A 23,162-nucleotide genomic window follows, 5' to 3' on the forward strand; every position below is an offset into this window, starting at 1 on the left:
GGAACAGAACTTAAAATTTTATTTAATTTGTATTAACTTAAATTTAAATGTAAAAGCCAAAGAAGTATAAAATATTTTTCCGTTACACACAACTTTATTTTGGTAGAACTACATTTTATTTCAATTGTTAGAATTTACCGTCTGAATTGCAATACGCTGTAAGTGTAAAATACTCGTTGGAGTTTGAAGACTTCATGTGATAAAAAGAAAATAAAATATCTCAGTAATAATTTTATTTATATTGTTTATGAGTTGAAACGATCATTTTTGGATATATTGGGTTAAGTAAAATATATTATTAAAATTAGTTTCACATGTTTTTTGTTACCTTTTTAAAAAGTATATGGCTACTAGCAAATTTAAAAATACATATGTGGTTCACATATTTCTATTAAACAGCCTTGCTCTATATAGTTCCCGAGGATTTCTCTCTGAGGACCCAGGACCCCTGAAATTCCTAGAGCCTGAATTAGAGTTCTAAGCAGGACAGACACCCTCAAAGGGGTCAACTACACAGTGCAAAATAACAAATATAAAGATTTCCAGGATAACATAATGTATTGAGTCTATACTGGTACATATCTCTTCAGCATTATTTGACTAGTTCATTGTTAAACTCAGTATATCTTTCAGGAATTGATAATATTAAAGCTGTTAATTTCTTATGCTACAAATATTCATCTAACTGATATTTATTAACAAAGCCCCTGTCCTCATGGAACTTAAAATCCAGTTGGAGAAAGAGACAATAAACAGATAAACAAGATATAATGCCAGTTATTAATAAATGCTCTGAAAAAAATAAAGGGTAAAGAGAAAGAGAATGACACGGACGCTCTTTGGTTGGATGATTAGGGAAAGCTCCCCTGGTAAGGTGACCTTGAAGGAAATACCAGAATGAAGACGAAGGGTGAGTCCAGCAACTCTCAGGAAAAACTGCCATTCAGGGAGAGGAAATGGCAAATTCAAAGGCTAAGACAGAATTATTATAGAATTTGAGAATCCCGAAGAAGGCTTCTGTGGCTAATGCACACAGAGGAAAGGGAGAATGGTAGGAAATGAAGTCCAAAAGGTACCCTGGAGCCAGATCATACAGGGCCCTCAAGACAAGGCAAATGGGACTGGAAGCCTTTGCAATGTTGAGAGCAGAGAATGACATGATTTACATCTTTCTTCAGGCCCACAAATCACATAGGTAAGTTCTGAAATTATATGACCCAATTTTGCAGTTTTATTCCTCATGATTTTATGAAAATTTTTTACTTTATTTTATTTCTTTACTCTGTATTTGTCTTATGAAAAAATTGTGTCATTAATTCCAGAGTGTTTTGGTTTGCTAAAGCTGCTGGAATGCAATATACCAGAAATGGGTTGGCTTTTTCAATGGGGATTTATTAGGTTGCAAATTTACAGTTTAAGGCCATGAAAATGTCCCAATTAAGGCATCAAGAGATAGATATCTTCTCTGAGGAGAGGCGGATGGCATCCGGAATTCTTCTGTCACATGGGAAGGCTCATGGCTGGCTCTGCCCGGTTTAGCTTCTGGTTTCAGTGGCTTTCTCCAAAACGTCTCTGGGCTTGTGTCGCAGATCCTGTGGGTCTTACTTATTTCTCCAAGGGCGTTTCTATCTCTCTTAAAAGACTCCAGTAAAGGATTGGGCAGGATCACATCTCCATGAAAACAACCTAATCAGAAGGTTCCACCCACATTAGGTCTGCCCTCACAAGACTGGATGAAAAGAACACAGTCTTTTCTGGATAATAGATTCAAACCAGCACACAGAGCTGCTTACCCCCTAAGTTAAATTGAATCCTGAAAAACTTCTATGCCCTTTACCCAAACAAAATGTTTGTTTGATTGACTTGTAGAACAAAATTATTTACTTCAGGGAGTCAGTTTTATCCATGATAGTAGTCTTTGTAATGGGTAATCATCCTTTCAAAATTTCTTGAATGAAGAACCTAAAAAAATAATCCACTCAACTACCTAACACATACAAAAGGACAGACACACAAGGACCTAAAAATGAATATATAGCAGATAAGAATGCAGAGACTTATAAACTCCTAAAATTTTCTATGCATGTACATAATCTATATACAAATTGTATATACATAACTACCAATTATATATAACTACCACTTTTTAAGACTTACTACATGTCATTTGCCTGTGACTGTCATTTACCTATGAAGATACAAAATTGAATGAGATGCTGTCCCTAAAAGAGGCGACAATGTTGATACGTGCTATTGTAGAAGTATATAAAATTGGTCATGTATCTTGGGACCCCAGAGGACAGAGGGCAGATTCTGCCTTGGTGGGGTGCTGGGAGCAATCAGGATTCCCAGAGGAGGTTACATTTGAAGTGGCTTCAGAGAACTTTGTTCAGCTCCCATGGCAGTTGTGCCCAAAACATAGTTAACTATTCAATATATCAAATATGAGCAAATAATTAGAAAGCAATAGGGTACTGTGTAAGTTTTCCATTTTTTTTTACCCTTTATTAATTAGCTAAATCACTATATTCCTTACTCCTCCAGAAAACAAATTGCCAAATGAAAACCTAAATGTTCAATGTATGAATTTGCCTTCTTTATTTATATTCTAATGTGTGGCAAAATATTTTGTTCCTCAGGACATTTCTCCTCTGTCTTGCTTTCTTTGGTTTTTACATAAAGACTTTTTTTTTTTTTGGCCTGGGATGGAGCAATAGAGAGAAAAAGACCTCTACACAAATTTTAGGTCATTCTGTGATAGCAGTATCTGAAGATATTTGTTAATTGTGGTAGGAACTAGATGGCATATATACTTACCAAAGTTCTGTAATTCTATTGGATTGGACAAGTCCTTGAGTTTAAGAAGAATTCCTTATAGTTCTTTTGTTTTAATAGCTAAAATACTGTTCTCTTAACATAAAAGACATACTTTTTTTAAAACTCATTTTTTTGAGATGTATTCACATACCATGCAATCATACAAAACAAAGCGTACATTCAATTGTTCACAGTACCATTACATAGTTGTGCATTCATCACCAAAATCAATCCCTGACACCTTCATTACCACACACACAAAAATAACAATAATAGTAATTAAAGTGAAAAAGAGCAATTAAAGTGAAAAAGAACACTAGGTGCCTTTGTTTGTTTGTTTGTTTGTTTCCTTCCCCCATTTTTCTACTCATCCATCCATAAACTAGACAAAGGGGAGTGTGGTCCATATGGCTTTCCTAATCACATTGTCACCCCTCATAAGCTACATTTTTATACAGCCGTCTTCAAGATTCACAGGTTCTGGGTTGTAGTTTGATAGTTTCAGGTATTTACTGCTAGCTACTCCAATTCACTAGAATCTAAAAAGAGTAAGACATACATTTTTAAAAAGAGGCTTGCATACCAGCTAGCTTCTACAGGTCTGACAATGTTTATTTAAAATTGTAAAGTAGCTTTTACTTTCCCCCAATTTATTCTAGATATAACTCTTAGAGAGATCTTTCTTTACCTAGAGAGAGTTTTTGGGTTTTGTGGGCAAGTGTCCTTTCCCCTAGAGAAGTTGGCTAGTCAAGAATCTATTTCTATGGTCTTTTGTGGTTTCTGTGGCTCAGACTGTGATATTTGATCAGATGTATAATGTATTCGTAAGTTATAATTCACACTACCTTTATAGCACAGCCTGATTAAATCTGAACCCTACTAATTCCATTGACACAAATGAGATTGTTTGCCACTAAAAGAACACTTCAAATTTTCTTGTACTTCTCTCAGCTTTTACTGCTATGAGAACTACATCCTGTAGAAAATGTTTGAGACTATATATAGCTAAAACGTGTCAAATAACAGAATCTGCCCTGAGAATCACAGAGCAAGTGGCATCTTGACAACTTGTGTTGTTTTTGCTAATGCATAGTGTATCTTAAACATTAAAATGCCAGGTTCTTCATAACTGTCAAAACTTAACTAGAAAATAATTTGTTTTAAAATTTAGCAGACTAAATGTAATGTGCTATCTTGGATTGAATCCTGGAATAAAAAAAGACACTTGTGGAAAAATTGGTGAAACCCATATAAAGTCTGGAATTTAGTTCATAGTCATGGACCAGTGTTACTTTCTTAGTTTTGACAAATGCACTCTGGGTAGATAAGATGTTCACATTAAGGGAAACCGGATGGACTGATAAGTGGGAAGCTCTGTACTATCTTTAAAACTTTTCTGTATATCTAAAATTATTTCCAAATATAAAATTTTATTTAAAAAAAAAACTCAAAACAATTTAGCAGAATGTTGTTATATTTTTGAGTCTACCTCCATGAATAAGTGAGCCAGGCCCACTCTTCCAGGGATCTGGACTGGACTTGGGGTTATGGGGTGTGCTGGTTTGGATGTATTATGTCCCCCAAAATGCCATTACCTTTGATGCAGTCTTGTGCAGGCAGGAAACGTATTGGTGTTGATTGGGTTGGAGACTTTTGATTAGATGTTTCCGTGGAGATGCCGTCACTCAACTGTGGACGAGACCTTTCATTGGATAATTTCCATGGAGGTGTGGCCCTGCCCATTCAGTATGGGCCTTGATTAGTTTACTGGAGCACTATATAAGCTCAGACAGAAGAAGCAAGCTTGCTACAGCCAAGAGGGACATTTTGAAAGATGCACAGAAGCTGAGAGGGTAGGTACAGATGAAAGACAGTTTGAAGACAGCCGTTGAAAGCAGACTCTTCCTCTGGAGAAGCTAATAGAGGACAAACACCCCAAGAGCAACTAAGAGTGACATTTTTGAGGAACTGCAGCCTAGAGAGGAACATCCTGGGAGCAAGCCATTTTGAAAACAGAACTTTGGAGCAGACGCCAGCCACATGCCTTCCCAGCTAACAGAGGTTTTCCAGACACCATTGGCCATCCTCCAGTGAAGGTACCCGATTGTTGATGACTTACCTTGGACACTTTATGGCCTTAAGACTGTAACTGTGTAACCAAATAAACTCCCTTTTATAAAAGCCAATCTGTCTCTGGTGTTTTGCATTCCTGCAACATTAGCAAACTAGAACATGGGGTAAAACAAGACAGAGGACTAAGGTACAAAACTAAAAAGACTGGGAACCAAGAGTGCTTCTGAGTGGGGAGGTTCAAAGTTGGTTAAAAGGTTTGGACTAGGGGACATTCTCTAGGTTGGATTACAGAGGTGTATATGGTATGCTAATATAAACCTAAATATGATATTTAAATAACAGATAATTTTATAAAAACAAAACAAATATGTAGATGAGAATAATGGATATAGCACTGAGCAAAGCACCTCCTAAAAGTACTTTTGAGATTTAGACTCTATGTGTCAAACATTTGCAAGCTGCCAGTTAACGAAAGCTCAGGAACTCGCTCAGTGTATAGAGGATCAGCTCTTGCATTTCTCAGGGTGTGAAGACAAGGTGACAGTCTTGTGCTCTCTGGCTCTGATGATTTCTCATTCTGTTTGAGATCACCTTGTAACTCTTAAAACTTTGGGTGTGATCCTACTGAATCTTTTCTATTCAAACCTTTTCCATTTTAGATTTGGTGATTTAAAAAAAAAAATCAAGTACTAAATTCTTTTTAAGATATGATTTATCTGGGAGCTTATAGATTACTTCCGCATGTATTCCTACCCCTTTTCTCTTTCTCCAGTAAAACCTCTCCCACACTCCACCCAGAGGTAGCACACAACCAAGACCAAATTAAACATGGTTTCCATTTCTCCAGATGTACTGCCAAACTGGAATGGTACCAACATGGAGATACTTGGAGGAAGCCCTGGTTTGCTAGGTGAAAAGGAAATGCTTGAATCCTAGCTCAGCTGTCTGAAAGCAGAAAGGCAACGGCACACAGGGAGGCCCATTTTGCCTCTACCCAGCAATCTGACATCTTTGTACGACAAATAATTCTTCTTGCTGGCTTATGAAAACTGAACTCTATGCTCCAAGTGAAAATTAATACAAAGGAGGGAAGCAAGAAACATACTGGGGACGAAGATAGAAGTCTAAAATGTAGGAAACCCTTTCTCCCTCCCCGCTTTCTCTCGAATAACTCTTGCTATAAATTCCCTGCCAAACATGGTTACAAATCATCCCTGTGGCAAAACACTACCTTCTAGGATGCAGCTTAGGGATGGGTTAGCCATTACGGGAGACATCAAATTGAGAGCCTGGAGGATGGGCCGAGCTCTGAGATCTGTTGCTAAGAGACAGAAACTCTTAGGTCAGGTTCTGGTGCTGGAGTGTAGTCTGCGGAATCCCCAGGTATAAAATTGGCAAAAAGCCAGCAGAGGTCTGAAGGGAATTGTAGTGCCAGAAAACTTTGATTTGGAAACGAGTCTGTGATTGCTCAAAGCCTGAGGCCATATCCAGACCTCATAACCTGGCCAGGACGAAGTTGATGGCCTGGAATATGATGGAGGAGGTAGTTGACTCCTCACATAAGTAGAACCAGAGGCACTCCCAGGGAAGCAAATGTAAATGACATTTGCATTGCAGAGTGGTGAGGAATCTCATCTCCACCAGACCAAGAGGAAAGCACATGACCCAGAGTTCCTAGACTTTAAGATGATGTGGTCACTGGGCGAGACTCTGGGTTGTCTCATTGGGAGATGAACTGAACAGGGAGGCACTGCATTAAGTTCACTAGAGGACTGCCTTAGTTTCCTTGGGCTGCCGTAGCGAAGTGCCACAAACTGGGTGGTTTAAAACAAAAGAAATTTATTGTCTCACAGTTTTGGAGGCTAGAAGTCTGAACCAAGGTGTTGGTAGGGCCATGCTTCGTTTGAAGTCATTAGGGTACCTGGCGTCCTTTGGCTCATGGCATAACACGATCTCTGCTTCCACTGCATGGCTGTCTTCTAGTCTGTCCAAATTTCCTCTTCTTGTAAGGACACCAGTCGTATGGGATTAGGACCCACTCTGATCCAGTTTGGCCTTATCTTGATTAATCACATCTTCAAAGATCCTGTTTCCAAATAGGATCACATTCACAAAACAGGGGCTTAGGACTTGAACATATCCTTTTAGGGGGCACAGTTCAATCCATAACAGGGACATTTTTGGAACCGTATGTATGGAAATGCAAGAGTGGGGATGATGACTGTGAACTACTGCGGCGTTCTGTGCTGCCTAATATCTTTTTTAACTTGACAAGCCATCATGCTATTCCACTCCCTTCTTCTGGTACTAGATCCTCTTTCTCTGTGACAGATGCAGGCACATGTCACAAACCCATCCAGTCTTAATACTGTACTCCCCAGAAACTGATTATCTAGAGGTGGACATGTAGCCTGAGCAGGGCCCACCAGAGTCTTTCTCTGAAATTGATATGTAGACACTGGAAGATCGAGGTTGCTTTCCACTGGGATTCCTAAACTGGATGATATAAGCCTCGAGCGGTGGGCAACCTACTTCTCTGGCAGACTGGAAGATGGAAGAAAATGAGGTCGTGACACAGAGGAGGCTAAGCTATTGAGGGAGGAGGAATGAGACAGAAGATGATATAATTTCCATTTGGGCTTGTATCCAAATCCATCCTTTAACTTCTCTCTCCCTCTCTATCCCTGTTCCCCCAACTCCTTTCCCTTTTTGACTTAAATTAGAGTTGTGTTTCTGTCAATACCTACTGAAATAGTCTTTATATATATGTTTACTTTTTCAAAATATAAAAGTAATACATGCTCTGTAAACCCAACTTCTCTAATAAAAAAGTAATATATGGTTCCTGTAAAAGAAACTTAGAAAATATAAATTAGTAGAATATATAACCAGGTTTGCATGTTAGAGTTTTTGTAGCATTTTGTATGCTTATTTTACATAGTTATGGTCGTCATAAATATTCAAGCCTGTATACTGATTTTTCTATTTAACATTTTAACATTTTTCCACTCTTCTAGCCACCTTATAAATACAATACAATTTTCTTAAATATCTTCTACTATTGAATGAATTTGAAATATTATAAACAAAATTATAGTGAACATCTCCATGCATAGAACTCTGTCAGGATTCTGGATTATAGCCTTAGTATTAATTTTCAGAAATATATTTACTGGGCCTAAATATTTAAACATATTTAAGGCTCCTGCCATGTTTAAATATGATTCCTTCTTTATAGAAATACAAGTATACACATATGGGAAGTTTGTCCTTCATGGACAACCAGGATTACATGAATCAAATATATAGGGTTAAGTAAGAAGAAAATAAATAAGGTACCATTATACCTTCAATGAAAAGTTCGTTTTTAGGAGCAAAAGCTTTCCTGAACTAACCCAGTTCAAAATTCAACCTGTATAAAATTACAGGCCCTAAAAGAAATAAAAACACATATTCAACCACAATTCCTGCTATAATCCCTCCCTCCGTGGCTGGAAACTAACCTTCCTGTTAGATCAAGTAAGAGAATCCTCTGTTTAGATGGGTGACACAGGAGTAGGTAAATTCTAGACTTTGGATACCGCTTTAAAGGTGATTAGGCTGTCAGGCTGCCAGATTTTTCTACCATACTCCATTTGTGCAAGGTGGAAGTCTCTATATAGTATATCTTGAATCCCACTCTTTTCACTGAGAAAAATCTAACCTCTTTTATGGTGCAGGTTCAAATAATGTATCTAAAGTGCTGCAGTAACCCCTTTTGAAGGGTGGACTACTGATTAGGGTCTTTAGACTCTATGTAATCACCTGTGCCTGGGGTGTGGTCTCCTGATCAGGGTGTTAAAAATATTAGAAAATTGTCCTTGGGGTGTAGATTAATTTAATCACACCTATACATGAAACTAGTGTATTTTCAAACAAAATATCAGACACAGTTTGCTAATAATGTTTAGGTTTAATTTTATTTTCATGTTATTTTTTTTTTCTTCCTACAGATAGGGGTGAGACTGGCTTAAAAAAATAGTTGCGTTATGCCTTACTATTAGTCAAAAAACAGAAATCCTAATCAAAGTCATTTAAGCAAAGAGTAGAATTTAGTGGTTCAAGATCGTGTGGAGAGTAGGGAGACACCTGACTTTTGGTACAGCAGACCAGAGACTCAAAGGATAATGAAAGCTCTTCTCATTCTCTCTTTCTTTCTCTCATGGTTTTGTGTATATAACATTCTCACAGTTCTCATTCTCTTCTATTTCAGGTAAGCCTTTTCGTGAGACACATAAGCCCCTCTAGCTCCATGACCAAGGGGTCATCTCTACTAACTACTGGGGAAGGACTTGAATATCTCAACTTGTGTCATCTGCTAAATAATAACTCCCAGATAATCATCTGACCAGAGGGTTGGGGTACTCTGTCCAAGTCTGTGTCACTTGCCCTATGGCTTTGGGGAGGGGTGGTGACTGCTATTAAGTGAAAAGGTGGGGTCAAACTACCCAAAACAATACTTACCACAGCTTCCCCACCCTTCCTGTTCTTTCTACACTTGTGGTCTTTGGCCTATGTGTGTTAAATTAAATGTTAGGAAAACAAGAAAAGTGAAAGTTTCCTGTGTCACAAGATTTTGTAGCACACAAGTTCTGATTGACTTCATATTTTTCAGTAGAGAGGGCCATGTAAAACAACTGGCATATGACCTTTCTGTTCCCCCACCCCCCACCCCCTGCCAAGAAATTCTATTGAAATGGAAATAGGAAGGTTTTTATAAGCAGTTATGTGTTAATATTTGTGATGGTTAATTCCATGTGTCAACTTGGCTAGGTTATGGTGTCCAGTTGTTTGGTCATGCAAGCACTGGCCTGATTGTTACTGTGAGGGTATTTCATAGATGGATTGAAATCATTAGTCAGTTAATTGCATCTATGGCTGGTTATATCTGCAATGAACAAAGATTTGCCTTCAGCAATAAGAGGAGTCTCCTCATCTAATCAATTGGAGGCATTAAAGTTAGAACTGAGGATTTCAGCAGTCAGAAAGAGGAAGTTCTATCTCTACTTCAACCAGCCCACTTCTGGGGAATTCAGTGTCACCTTTATTGAAGTTTATTGGCGTTTTCAACTTGTGGCTGGCCCTGTGGAATTCAGATTTGCCATTCCCCATGGCCGCACAAGCCAATTCCTATAATTAATCTCTTAATATTTACCTATATGTGTGTGCAGGTGTGTTTATATGTTTATACACACACACACACACACACACACACGGAGTTCCTTTTGGTTCTGTTTCTTTGGAGAACCTTGACTAACAAAACATTGATCTGAAAAAAGGTGCCAATATACAACAGCAGTGACTATCATAACCAAAAGAAACGGTGATTTCCTTAATCAATGAAATTAATTGAATCTGGGACTGGGAAAAGCAGCCTATTTACACATTTAAGCAACATCTATAGGTGAGAAGCTCACAGATTTTCCAGGTGAATGCTACCTTGAATAGATATATATATCTGTTTTGTGGACAATAAAATGATTCAACAAATGCCATATGTAGTATTTAGCTCTCCAGGACACCTATGCCCTAGTTGGAACACATCCTGTTTGCTGTGCCTACTGAAGAGTAAAATGAACAGATTGCTGGTAATAGCTCATTCCACATCATGTCTGTCAAATATAAAGTGCCAGGTCAAGCACTGACCACGTGCAATGTGGCCTCCATTATTTTTCCACCTCTCTTGGTTACTAAGAAGCTTCAAAGAGGAACAAAGAGAACAAATTATAAGAACATTAGCAGACCACAACAAATTGTAATATGATACCTGACCTTATATTATGATGACTTTATAGTGGTGTTATTTTAAAATGGACAAATGGTATCAGTTGCAACCTTTAAAGGTAAAGACAAATATTTTGATGCAATTAGTTATGTTTGTGGATCAAATCATGTCCCCCACAAAGCTACATTCACCTCCTAAACCCTGATCCTGTGGAGGAGAACTCATTTGTATGTAGGATCTTTGAAGATCCTATTAAGATGAGGCCGAACTGAATCAGGGTGGGCATTAATCACATATGATTGGAGTCCTCCTTATAAGCAGAGGAAATCTGGACACAGCTTTAGGGCTGAGACAAGAGGAGACAGATCACTATGTGATAGAGGAAGAGATTGACTTATGGATTGCTGGCAAACCACCACCAGAATACTATAGACTTTGGTGAAAGCATGGTCTGCCAATACCGTGATTTTGGACTTCTAACCTCCAAACTGTGAGACGATAAATTCCTCCTGTTTAAACCAACCAATCGGTGACATTTGTCATAGAGACCTGGCAAACTAAGACATAAATTTATGGTGTGAAATTCTATTATTGAATGTATTCTGAAGAGAAGTGCTATTGTAGCAAAAGCAAAACAAATTATTTATATATGAAAAATAGTGGCCTCATGTAGGTGGATAAGACCAAAATAAAGGTAGATTAGTGATAAAGTCAAAATTTACTATTGGGACCTAATTTGTTGCTGAGAATCACAACCACTGTAATTGATGATAAATACCATGTTAATACGAATGATATAGTGACTTGCTACTCAAAGCGTGGTCGGTGGATCTGCAGCATCAACATCATCATAAAAAATGCAAATTATTTGGCCCATCCCAGATCTGCTGAATCAGAAATTCTGGGAGAGGGGCTGGGATTCTATGTTTTACATGCCCTCCAAGAGCTTCTTTTGCACTCTAAGGTTTGAAAAGCAAACTATTCTAATTAGTTTTGAGTACTTTTCTGGTGGCTTGTATTGCCCAAGAAGTAGGACTTGAAGGTGTAGATACATGTGATGCATGGCTCCTTCTTGTCTAGCACCCCTTCTTGCAGCAGTAAACCAGCTTGTTAGACCTCCACTGGAGATTGTTGCAGTGACTTCTTTCACCTAATCATAAACCTATGAATTAGGTGGGTTGAAAGTTGCATTTTCTTGACCAATTTTTTTAAAAGTCTTCAATAGGAACTTCTCGGGTTATTTTAATTTCTAGAGTACTAGACTTTGTTATATTTAAGCAATGTGATATACTACATACCATTCTCTAGGAGCAGCAGAATGTATATTAAGTGGCCTAAGACATAATCTTCACTTAACATCTGGTTAAGGAGAAAATATAAACTTGAGAAATGAAATGACAATACCAGATAATAGCACAAGATATATCCCTAAGCAATATATAACTGTGGTGGTTTGGAGCTATATACCCCCAAAAAACATGTTCTTAAAACTTAATCCATTCCTGTGGATGTGAACCCTGTAAATAGGACTTTTGATGAGGTTACTTCAGATACAGTGTGGCCCAGGGTGGGTCTTAATATTATTACTGAAGGACTTATAGGGAGGAATAGAGAGAGAGAAAATAGACACAGAGGAAGGAGCCAGAAGCTGAAAGTCAGTGGAACCTAGAAGAGAAGGGAGAGGCCAGGAGAGGCTACCATGTGCATTGCCATATGACAGAAAAGCCAAGGACCAAGGATGGCTGGCAGCTGGCCCCAGAATGCCTCAGTTTTCTGGGAGAAAGCATTGCCTTGATGACATTTTGATTTTGGACTCTCCTAGCCTCAAAACCATGAGCCAGTAAATTCCCATGGTTTAAGTAAATGAATTGCATGGTATTTGCTTTAGCAACAAGGAAGCTAAAACAATGACTAATTGTGAAATAAGTGGAAAATTCAGTGAAAAAGAAAAGATCGCTAGATTGAATAGTTCTGGGAAGGCTTCACTCAAAGTTCCTTTATTGAGCACACATTCAGGGAAAACCTGCTCCAAGAAAGGCTCTTTGAAGGTACTGGAGAGATATGGGACTTGAGCTAGGCTTTTGGGGAAGGCAAACCAAAAAGCAGGAACAATACAAGCAAAGATATGGTATGAGAAATTAACACAGCAGGTCTGGTTGCTCTTTCCTTGCATGTTTCCCAGGGAACCTGGAACCAGGAGTGATCCTTAGCTAACCCCTGGGAATGTGGCCCTTGGAAGGTTCTTTACATTAATGTTGAGGATTTTGTTGTGTACACCTAGAGCAAGCTTGTCAGGATTGCTTAGCACAAACATCAAGATTGGTGATGTGCAACTGGTTTCATTGATAGGTTGCCAAGGCTGGTCATGTAGCAGAATGTACCTATGGAACCTGGAACCAGGAGTGATCCTTGGCTAACCCCTGGGAATGTGGCCCTTGGAAGGTTCTTTACATTAATGTTGAGGATTTTGTTGTGTACACCTAGAGCAAGCTTGTCAGGATTGCTTAGCACAAACATCAAGATTGGTGATGTGCAACTGGTTTCATTGATAGGTTGCCAAGGCTGGTCATGTAGCAGAATGTACCTATGGAACCTGGAACCAGGAGTGATCCTTGGCTAACCCCTGGGAATGTGGCCCTTGGAAGGTTCTTTACATTAATGTTGAGGATTTTGTTGTGTACACCTAGAGCAAGCTTGTCAGGATTGCTTAGCACAAACATCAAGATTGGTGATGTGCAACTGGTTTCATTGATAGGTTGCCAAGGCTGGTCATGTAGCAGAATGTACCTATGTGACCAGCCCTCCATAAAAGCCTTGGGCCCTGAGACATTCTGCACTTGTTCTCTACCAGAGAGGAAGCATATCCTGTGTAGTCCTACACAAGGAAGGACTTGAAAGACTTTACCTGATCTCTTCTGGACTCTGCCCAATACATGTCTTTTTCTTGATGCTTTTGCTTTGTACCCTTTGATGTAGTAAACCTTACCATGCGTATAACCAGCTATTGAGTCGTACGTGTCCTTCTAGTTAATCACTGAACTTGGGGTCATCATGGAACTCTTGAAACATATGGTATGTGGCAAGATGCAAAATACACACAAATTTTTTGGGTAGAGACAATACATGTTTTATCTGGTGAGAACATTCAATTCTTGATTACTGATTTTAGGTAGAGTGTATGCGAATATTCATTTTACTATTCTTTAAACTTCCCTGTAGGTTTGCTATTTTTCAAAATAGACTTGTGGAAAAATAAGTAGTATTGGGAAAATAAAAGTACTCAAGAAATGTTATGAATTAAAAAATCAAATGTATATATACATGGACATATGCATGTATAGAATTATAAAATTGATGTATTGAAGAATAGAAATTTTACATGTTACTGTTCAGTCAAATCTATCCATCTTTTCTTGCGCTTGTTTTCTTTGTGTTTTCCATTACTTTTTGACCATGATCTCCTGCCTGGGACAGATGGGAGCCTGAGAGTCACCGTGGAGCCCTGAGTCCCTTGGCTGGAAGTAAGCACGAGGCTGCGGTGAATGGAGCCAAAAGGATAATTACCAGGTCACTTTCCTATGGAGTTACTGGGTCAGTAGTGCCAAGACCAATAGTCTGGGGTTAGGATGCCAAATTCAGACAGGACAATGAGAAGAGGATGCTGTAATTCAAAGCCCATCAGTCTGACAGAAAAGGCAACATAAAGAGCGTTCAAGGAAGGAAGAAGGCAAACAAGTCAGAAATTATCCCTGAGGGAAAAAAAGTGCATGCAGCTACAACTTCTTTTTTCAAACTGGCTCCTGCCACAGCTGAAGGAGGGTGCCTTGAAGTGAGCAACACAGCCGGGAAGTGGACATTTGTAAACTCACAAATTTCTCTCCATTCTTAGACTGAATAAATATTCATTTATTTTTTCATACAGACTTTTTATATTTGCATTTTTGCATTTAATTTTTTTAATCTGTCTGGTTAGAAAATCACATTTACATAATATGGGTGAGATTAGTCTATATTATGCTATGCTTCTCAAGTTTTATTAGTAGAATACGCATGGTGGTCAAGAACATGAATTCTGGAATCAGACTGCTTGGCTCTAAATTTTGACTGTACACTTAATAAGTAATCAGCCACATTACTTAACCTCTCACTAACTCATTTTTTTCTTCCATAAAATGCAGATAAAAAATTAGCTACCGTGGGGTTGTCATGAAGACTAAATTAGATATTTATGTAAAGCACAGTCTAGATAGAGACCAAGAACTCAATAAATTTCATTGTTTTGTTATTTATTTGCAGCATCAGAAAATGAATTGCAAATAGGGAAAACAATGAAGCCTGTGATGTTCTGGAATCAAAGGTTATCAGTGTGAACTCATGGTTTTAGACAAATTATAAAAATAGATATAGGGGAGTTTATACATACATATATACATAGAGAGATAAGATAGTAATATATGTATGCATACATATATTTCCTAGGTCTGTCTGCTAAGAAGGCCTGGAAAGACACCCCAATAGCAATGAATACACCTAGTACCCAGATCTTAGTTTCTAAATACTATTTTACTGAAGAGGGGAAAAAAAAAAAAAAAAAACAGGGATCCTTGGAGAAATGGCTGATTTTAGGGCTGGAACAGGAAAATAACAAGATGAACCTGGAACATCTGTAATGCCAAAAAGTAAAATGATGGGGGTATGTCAAAAGAATAAAGGAGTCAATCTGAAGGGGCTCCCAATGCCCAGATTTGAGACAATTTAAGCAGCAAAATAAATAATGATAGTAATAAATTATAACTCATGGAATAAAACAAATATCCAAGTCCACAGTGATACAACAATTTAATACATAAATAATTGGGGGAGAAAGGAGAGCTCTTCCTTACAGTAGAATTCCCAATTAGCAAATGAAGGAATTGAAGAAATGTTGGAAATATAAAATCATTTGCCAAACAGCACAGTAAAAATTGTTTCAGAAAAGAATCGTCAATAGATGCTAAATTTATGGGCAAATGTAAGGAGAAATGGGACATTTACATAGTGTCAAAGTGTCTGTCTTCCCCAGAAAACGCTAATAATTACAAAGAGGAAAATAATAACTTTCCAGTAGAGAAACCAGGCAGGCACCTCCTTAAGCAAGTGATCCAAGTTAAGAGCACCAGTAATGTGACATGTCAATATCAACTTCCTCCTAATATGATGTGCTGACAAGGACACAACATCGCTTCTGTGGTATTCCTGCCAAAATATGAATCCTGAATTTAATCATGAGGGAACATGAGACAAAGTTAAATTGAGGGACATTCTACATTACTGGCCCAAGCATCAAGGTCATGAAAAAGCAAGACAATTGAGAAACTATCCCAGATTAAAGAGACTAAGAGACATGACAACTCAATGCAACGTGCAATCCTGGATTGTATCCTGATTCAGGAAAAGAACATTTGTGAGACAGTTGACAAAATTTGAATATCATCTGTAGATTAGTTAATAGTACTTATTGGTGTTACATTCTTGGTTTTGCTCATTTTACTGTTGTTATGTAAGATTTAACATTTGGGAAAGTTGGGTGAATGGTATACAGGAATTCTTTATACTATTTTTGCAACTCATTTGTAAGTCTGAAATTATTTCATAATGAAAGTAAAAATATGTATATATTCCTGTTCATGAAAGTCTTTCCAAACTCTTCTAATATGTGTATTAGCAATAGACATATATATGTATATAGAGAGAGATTGCTTTGTTTTGTTTTACAGAAATAAGATCTTATTATGTATGGGCTTTTTTTGTTGTTGTTGTTCTCACTCAACAATTATATTAGATTCTTTTTGAGTGTTGGCCCATCTCACAATGATCCTAGCTTAACTTCCTCTTCCTTAAAGATGGGCCCCAGACAACCATGTCCCTACTACATGATTTCATCTTGGTCACAGATGATGAGACCATGGATGGACATCTGACCCAAACCAGGTCCATCAGATTCTTTCTTTCAGGAATCTGATAGTGGGACCATAATATTCTTACTCAGACTGAGCTATTCTCCTGAGTGAAGAAAATGTGAAAACTTTGAAGCTGGGGTACTGTTATCATCCGAATGTGAACTGAATAGCCAAGACAGTTGATCCGCAGAGATACAAGAAACAGAGAAGGAGGGGCAAGATAAGAGTAGATACTTCCTATGTTCCTGGTCAATAACCATTTTCTTATTCCATGCTCTTTCTGAGGTACTTCTGCCCTCTGGTTCCATGAAACACTTTGAATACTTATAATAAATTCTCCTTTTAGGCTCAAGCCAGCTGTCAAGAGGCAGAAAGTGCACCAGTTATTTTTACAAGAATAATTTTATATAAAGAATTGCTAACTAGGTTTCAATGCAAAAAGAAACACTAAGATATCACAGAGATAGCAATTTCTGGAAGCAGATATTACTCTTAGAGCTGGAGGGAACAAAAGAGTTGGTTGGGATTATTAAAATTTAAAGTTTGGAAGAGCACTCAAGGAAAAATGCCCAGCGTGAGCATCACGAAGCAGCCTTTGGAAGGGTGGGTTTGAACAGAAAGACAATCACATAATAACTGTTCCAGCAGCTCAAGTCATTTTCTATTACTTAAATATGAGCCCAACTAACAAAACAATATTTTATGAAAATTTTGCATGACAAAATATACAGATTCTTCAAGATGATTTTAAATGGTTGCACATTACTTAATTACATGCATGTACCACAATGATTCATAAGCATCTGCTTTTAAACTTTTAGGTTGCTTTTTGTTCTTCACTATTTTACAACATTGCTTGATCCACCTTCTTCATTGTACATTTATCTTTGTGCATACTTATTTTTCTCTCTGAATAAATTCCTAAGACATCTGGGTCAAAAAGATGCACATAAAAAAAAAACTTTGCATATTGAAAAATTTCAAATCTATAGAAAAATTACATGAATAGAACAAAGAACACCTGTATAACTTCGAACATAATTTTGAACTAGATTCACCAGTTGTTGACTTTCTGCCACATTCACTTTTTTTTCTTTCCTCTTTGACTCAAGTAAAAATAAGTTTAAGACAATGCACATTTTAAGGGCTTTTGATTCATATTGCTGAAATGCACTCCAGAAAAATCATGCCAATTTATAATCTTACTAGCAGCATATGAAATATTTTCCCTGGTTCCCTGCTGTTTCATTCCTGGGCCAATATATGGTCTTAATTATTGTATCTTTAAAATGTAATATGTTACATGGATGAACCTTGAAGACATCATGCTTAAATATCAGACACAAATGTGAAGTAAGCCAGACCCAAAGGGACAAATATGGTATGACTTCACTCATATGAAGTAACTAGAATATGCAAATTCCTAGAGACAGAAAATATATTACAGTTTACCAGGGATAAAAGGGAAGGGTGAATGGGGAATTAACACTTAATGAGCACAAAATTTCTGTTTGAGGTGATGGAAAAGTTTCAGTTTGGTTGGTGGTGATGGTAGCACAATGTTATGATATAATTAATACCATTGAATTGTATACTTGACAGTGGTTCAAATGGGAAATTTTATGTTGTCCACGTGCTACCACCATAAACTTTTTTTTAAAAAAAGGTTAATAAGTAATATGTTTTTATTATCGGGACAGTTAAGTTCCCCTTGTTTTCTTCTTTTTACAAATTTTATTGATTAATTATTTTACCATATTTGAAAAGTTCCTGTGAAAACAGTCCTTGTAAGTTAGAGATGCATACTGAAAGTATTTATGGATGAAATGTCATGTGTTAGATTTGCTTTCAAATATAGCAGCCATAAACAAGAAAAATAAGGTCAGCAAAATGGTGCTAATTGTTGAGCTATGTCATGGGTTTATTACGCCATTTTCTCTATTTTCATGCATGTTTAAAATTTTCCATACTAAAAGGCAAAAAAAAATTCTCTTTAAGATTTTGATAGGGGTTTCATTAAAAGTATAGATTAAATTGGAAGCACTTGGCATTATTGCCTTATAAAATCTGGCTCTTGGTATTACCAATATGTTTATTTATTTGGTCAATCCTAGAATACACATAGGATTGTTGCTAATCCATTCCCTTGTGAAAAACAAATTATTAAGTACAGTACAGCATTTGTGCGGACTTTTTTTTCTTTTTTTATTCCATTTTTATTGAGATATATTCACATACCATGCAGTCATACAAAGCGTACATTCAGTTGTTCACAGTACCATTATATAGTTGTGCGTTCATCACCAAAATTAATTTTTGAACATTTTCATTACCACACACACAAAAATAATAAGAATAAAAATTAAAGTGAAAAAGAACAATTAAAGTAAAAAAGAACACTGGGTGCCTTTTTTTTTTTGGCCCCCATTTTTCTACTCATCCCTCCATGCGCTGGACAAAGGGGAGTGTGGTCCACATGGCTTTCCCAATCACATTGTCACCCCTCAGAAGCTACATTTTTATACAATCGTCTTCAAGATTCAAGGGTTCTGGGTTGTAGTTTGATAGTTTCAGGTATTTACTGCTAGCTATTCCCATTCATTAGAACCTAAAAAGGGTTGTCTATATTGTGTGTAAGAATGCCCACCAGAGTGACCTCTTGACTCCTTTTGGGATCTCTCTGCCACTGAAGCTTATTTCATTTCCTTTCACATCCCCCTTTTGGTCAAGAAGATGTTCTCCATCCCACGATGCCGGGTCTAGATTCCTCCCCAGGAGTCATATTCCACGTTGCCAGGGGGATTCACTCCCCTGGGTATCAGATCCCATGTAGTGGGGAAGGCAGTGATTTCACCTTTCAAGTTGGCTTAGCTAGAGAGAGAGGGCAACATCTGAGCAACAAAGAGGCATTTGGGAGGAGGCTCTTAGGCACAATTGTAGGGAGGCCTAGCCTCTCCTTTGCAGCAATAATCATCCCAAGGGCAAGTCCCGTGGTAGAGGGCTCAGCCCGTCAAACCACCAGTCCCCTATGTCTGTGAGCACATTCAGCAGCCATCAAGGTGGGGAAGTGCAACACCCCTGCATTCTCCACCAGCTCCTCAGGGGGCTTGTGCAGACTTCTTTTTTCTCTTTAGCCTTGGAACAGGAGTCTGCAACCTTTTGTGTATAAAGGGCCAGATAGTAAATATTTTCTGCTTTGCGGGCCATACTGTCTCTACTGCAACCACTCAAGTCTGCCGTTGTGGCATGAAAGCAGCCATAGACAATACATAAATGAATGAGCATGGCTGTGTCCAATAAAACTTTATTTACAAAAGTAGGCGTAGTCTGGGTTTGATGCAAGGGCCTTAATTTGATGATCACTGACTTAGAATATGTAGTCAAAATTCTGTTGTCCAAAGTTACTTGCATTAGTTTTTGTCTTCCCAACTCCCTTCAAAGTGATTATGTTATTCATTTGTAAGACAGTTAGGTTCATTCATTACTGTTGGCACCCCTGTACCCCAAGCAGCTATGATTTCTCTCTTCTACGGTGTTCTACAGAGAATTGTATGAGCCACCTCTAGGCACAGGGCAAGCTCTGGGACGATGAGCTCATGATGAGTGTCCTAGTTCAGTCCTTCAGCCTGACCCCAGACAGACTGGCACAGATATACATGCAGCCAAGTATGTGCGGAAAGATTGCTCTGCTCTCTCTGGAGCTGGGACCAGGGAACCACACTAGGAGCAAGGGCCAGCTCCACACCGAGCCACTGAGGAGAGAGGGAAGGGCCCGGCAAGGGTGCCACAAGGTTTTCCTACTGTTTTGAAGTTGCTTTTTCTTGATTTGGTGCACAATCTGTAGACTGCAACAACTGTTTCCTGGAGCTTTGAGAAAGATATTTCTGCCAGTTCTTGCTGGTGGGTCAAAGCTTCTGTGGGGTACAGAGCACTGTAGCATCTCGCTTGGCCATGTTGGTCAGGGCCCCTTTCCTTTCTCCTCCTTGATTTCTCCTCCTCCTCTTTCCCTGCCCACATGGTCCACTTTTCCTCCACTTCCTTCTTCTCCCCCTGCTCCTTCTCCTCCCCCCTTTCCTTCTTCCTCTCCTCCGCTCTTCCTCCTCATCTTCTCCTCCTCTTCCTCTTCTTGCACAAAGAAGCAGATATAAATACATTTTCATGTTTCCTTTTTTTCTTAGACAAATAATAGCATGTTCTAACTACTCTTTTGCACTTTGCTTTTTACACTTAACAGTGTATCCTGGAAATTAATCTATATTGATTCAGAGAGATCTTCATTTACTTTTAATAATCTATTGTGTGACTGTACCACTGTTTATTCAATTACTGTAGCAGGAGTTACTTTTGAATAGTATACAGTGATTTAAAAAATTATTTATAGAAATATAAAATATATGCAAAATTATGCACATATAAATATATCCAGCTCAATGACTGTCCACAAATTGAACACACAACTGTAACCAGCACCCAAATTAAGAAACAGTATGTTACTACTCTCCAAAAGCCCTCTTGTCCTCCCTTCCAGTTGTTATCCACCCTTCTTCTCCTACTATCCTACTTCTAAGAGTAAAAATTAGTTTTGCCTCTTTTTTGTTCTTAATATTGATGGAATTATACAATATGCACTCATTTGTGTCTGAATTCTTTCACTCAACATTATATTGTGAGAATCATCTATATTGTTCTGAATAGTAGAAGATCATTTATTCTTGTTGCTGCATAGTAGTTTGCTTCTTTGTCCATTTTACTGTTGATGGGCATGTGGAGACTTTTCAGTTTGGGACTATTACAAATAGTGCTGCTATAAACATTTCAACACATGTATGGTGTACACAGGTTCACATTTCTGTTTGATATTTACCTAGGAGTAGAATTGCTGTGTTTAGGGTATGCATATTTTTGGCTTCAGTATATGCCACCAAACAGTTTTCCAAAGTATTAATTTACATTCCCACTAGCAGTATGAGAGAAAGCCTCCTCCACATCCTTACCAACACGTGGTATTTTCATTTTAGACTTTCTGGTGGGTGTGCAGTGGTAACAGACAGTGACTTTAATTTGCATTTTCCCTGATGACTAATGAAGTTGAACACTTTTTCGTATGTTTATTGATCATTTGGATATTCTCTTTTGTGAAGTATCTAAGTCTTGTAAAAATAAAACAGTCAAGATATTAATTATAGGAGTTTATTTGAGCAGTTTGCAATTCATGAATCAGACAGCATCTAAACCACATGTGGAAACAAGATCTGCCGAGAGAGTGCAAAGCGGAGGCTTATATATGGTAAATATGGAAGGATGAAAAGAAATGTTCAGATTGGTTGGCGTTAAGTTTCCGTTTTACATAGGGGATCTTACAAAGAGGGAAACAGAAATACATTGATTAGTATGGTAAGCCTGTCTATTCTGATAAGCTATATGTGCCAGACTGAAATTGGTTTGTCACCAGGTGTTGCTTATCTGCAATTCTGTAGGGTACGATCCATTGTTCCATTTTCTTGGATCCTTTCTCGGAAAGGGGTCCTTCCCGACAACACCCGAAGCAAGTGACAATTTTATTTTACTTAACAGTTTTTTGCCCCTTTCCCTACTAGATAGTCTACCTTTTCCTTATTTTTTTGAAGAACTTTTAAAATGTATTCCAGACTAAAAGCCAAAGTGGCTGCCCCATGGGAGCCCGCACTGAGTAGCTTGCTTATGAGGGCTAGGGAGCAAACTTCTGCAGGAAAGGGGGAGGGGGGCCCCAAAAGAGTCGCTGCCAGGACCGCTGCCCATGGAGCTGGACAGGTTCCACCACCCTGGCCATAAATTTTGAGATGTATTTGGAAAAATACTGGCCAGAAGGAAAAAAAAAATCAATTTTTCCTCATGGTGAGAAAACAAGGACAGACCTGACTTTCTAAGTACTATGAACACATGGAGATCAATAAGCCGACACTTCTGGAAACAGAAGTCACAAAGGGCTGTCTCTCTCCATCCAATGAACAATGCTCTTTCATTGAGTATAAGGATTTTAAGCTGATAAATTGTCAGTATGCAGCTCTCCGTTGTGGTTGGAGTTAATGACACTGAGAAGGAGGGGGCTGTTTATGAATTCATCCATAACTTTGTGGAAGTTTTAGATAAGTACTTCAGCTGAGTCAGTGAATTGGATATGATGTTTTAATTTGGATAAAGTACACTTCATTTTGGATGAGATGGTGGTAAATGGTTGCATGGTGGAAACTAACCAGGCAAGAATTCTTGCCCTCTACTAATTTTTGATAAGAGGTCAGAAAGCTGATAATGGAAGTCCTGGCCAGACCACACTGATTTATAGAAATGCAAAGGCCATGAAATACCTCTCAGCATCTGTAGCCCAAAAGAATCTGGAAGACCATACATTGCAAAATGGGATATCCTTCCAAAGACATTATAAATAGGCATTTTCCACATCTCCTAAGTAAAAAAACATTTAAAAATGTGATGTACAAGGAAAATTTTTGTCTAAAATGAGTGATGTAAGTTTTCTTGTTTAAGTGTAGGCATTTTTTTTCCCACTTTAAAATTTGGGAAAAGAAGGGTTT

The 23,162-nt window shown here is 38.0% G+C and overlaps 1 pseudogene; it reads left to right on the forward strand.

Moving 5' to 3' along the window:
- The first annotated feature begins 6,087 nt into the window (after positions 1-6,087).
- On the forward strand, positions 6,088-22,879 carry LOC119512087 (annotated as a pseudogene).
- The last annotated feature ends 283 nt before the right edge of the window (positions 22,880-23,162 follow it).

Source organism: Choloepus didactylus, chromosome 17 (assembly GCF_015220235.1).
Source record: "Choloepus didactylus isolate mChoDid1 chromosome 17, mChoDid1.pri, whole genome shotgun sequence".
In the NCBI taxonomy this organism is placed as follows: Eukaryota; Metazoa; Chordata; class Mammalia; order Pilosa; family Megalonychidae; genus Choloepus; species Choloepus didactylus.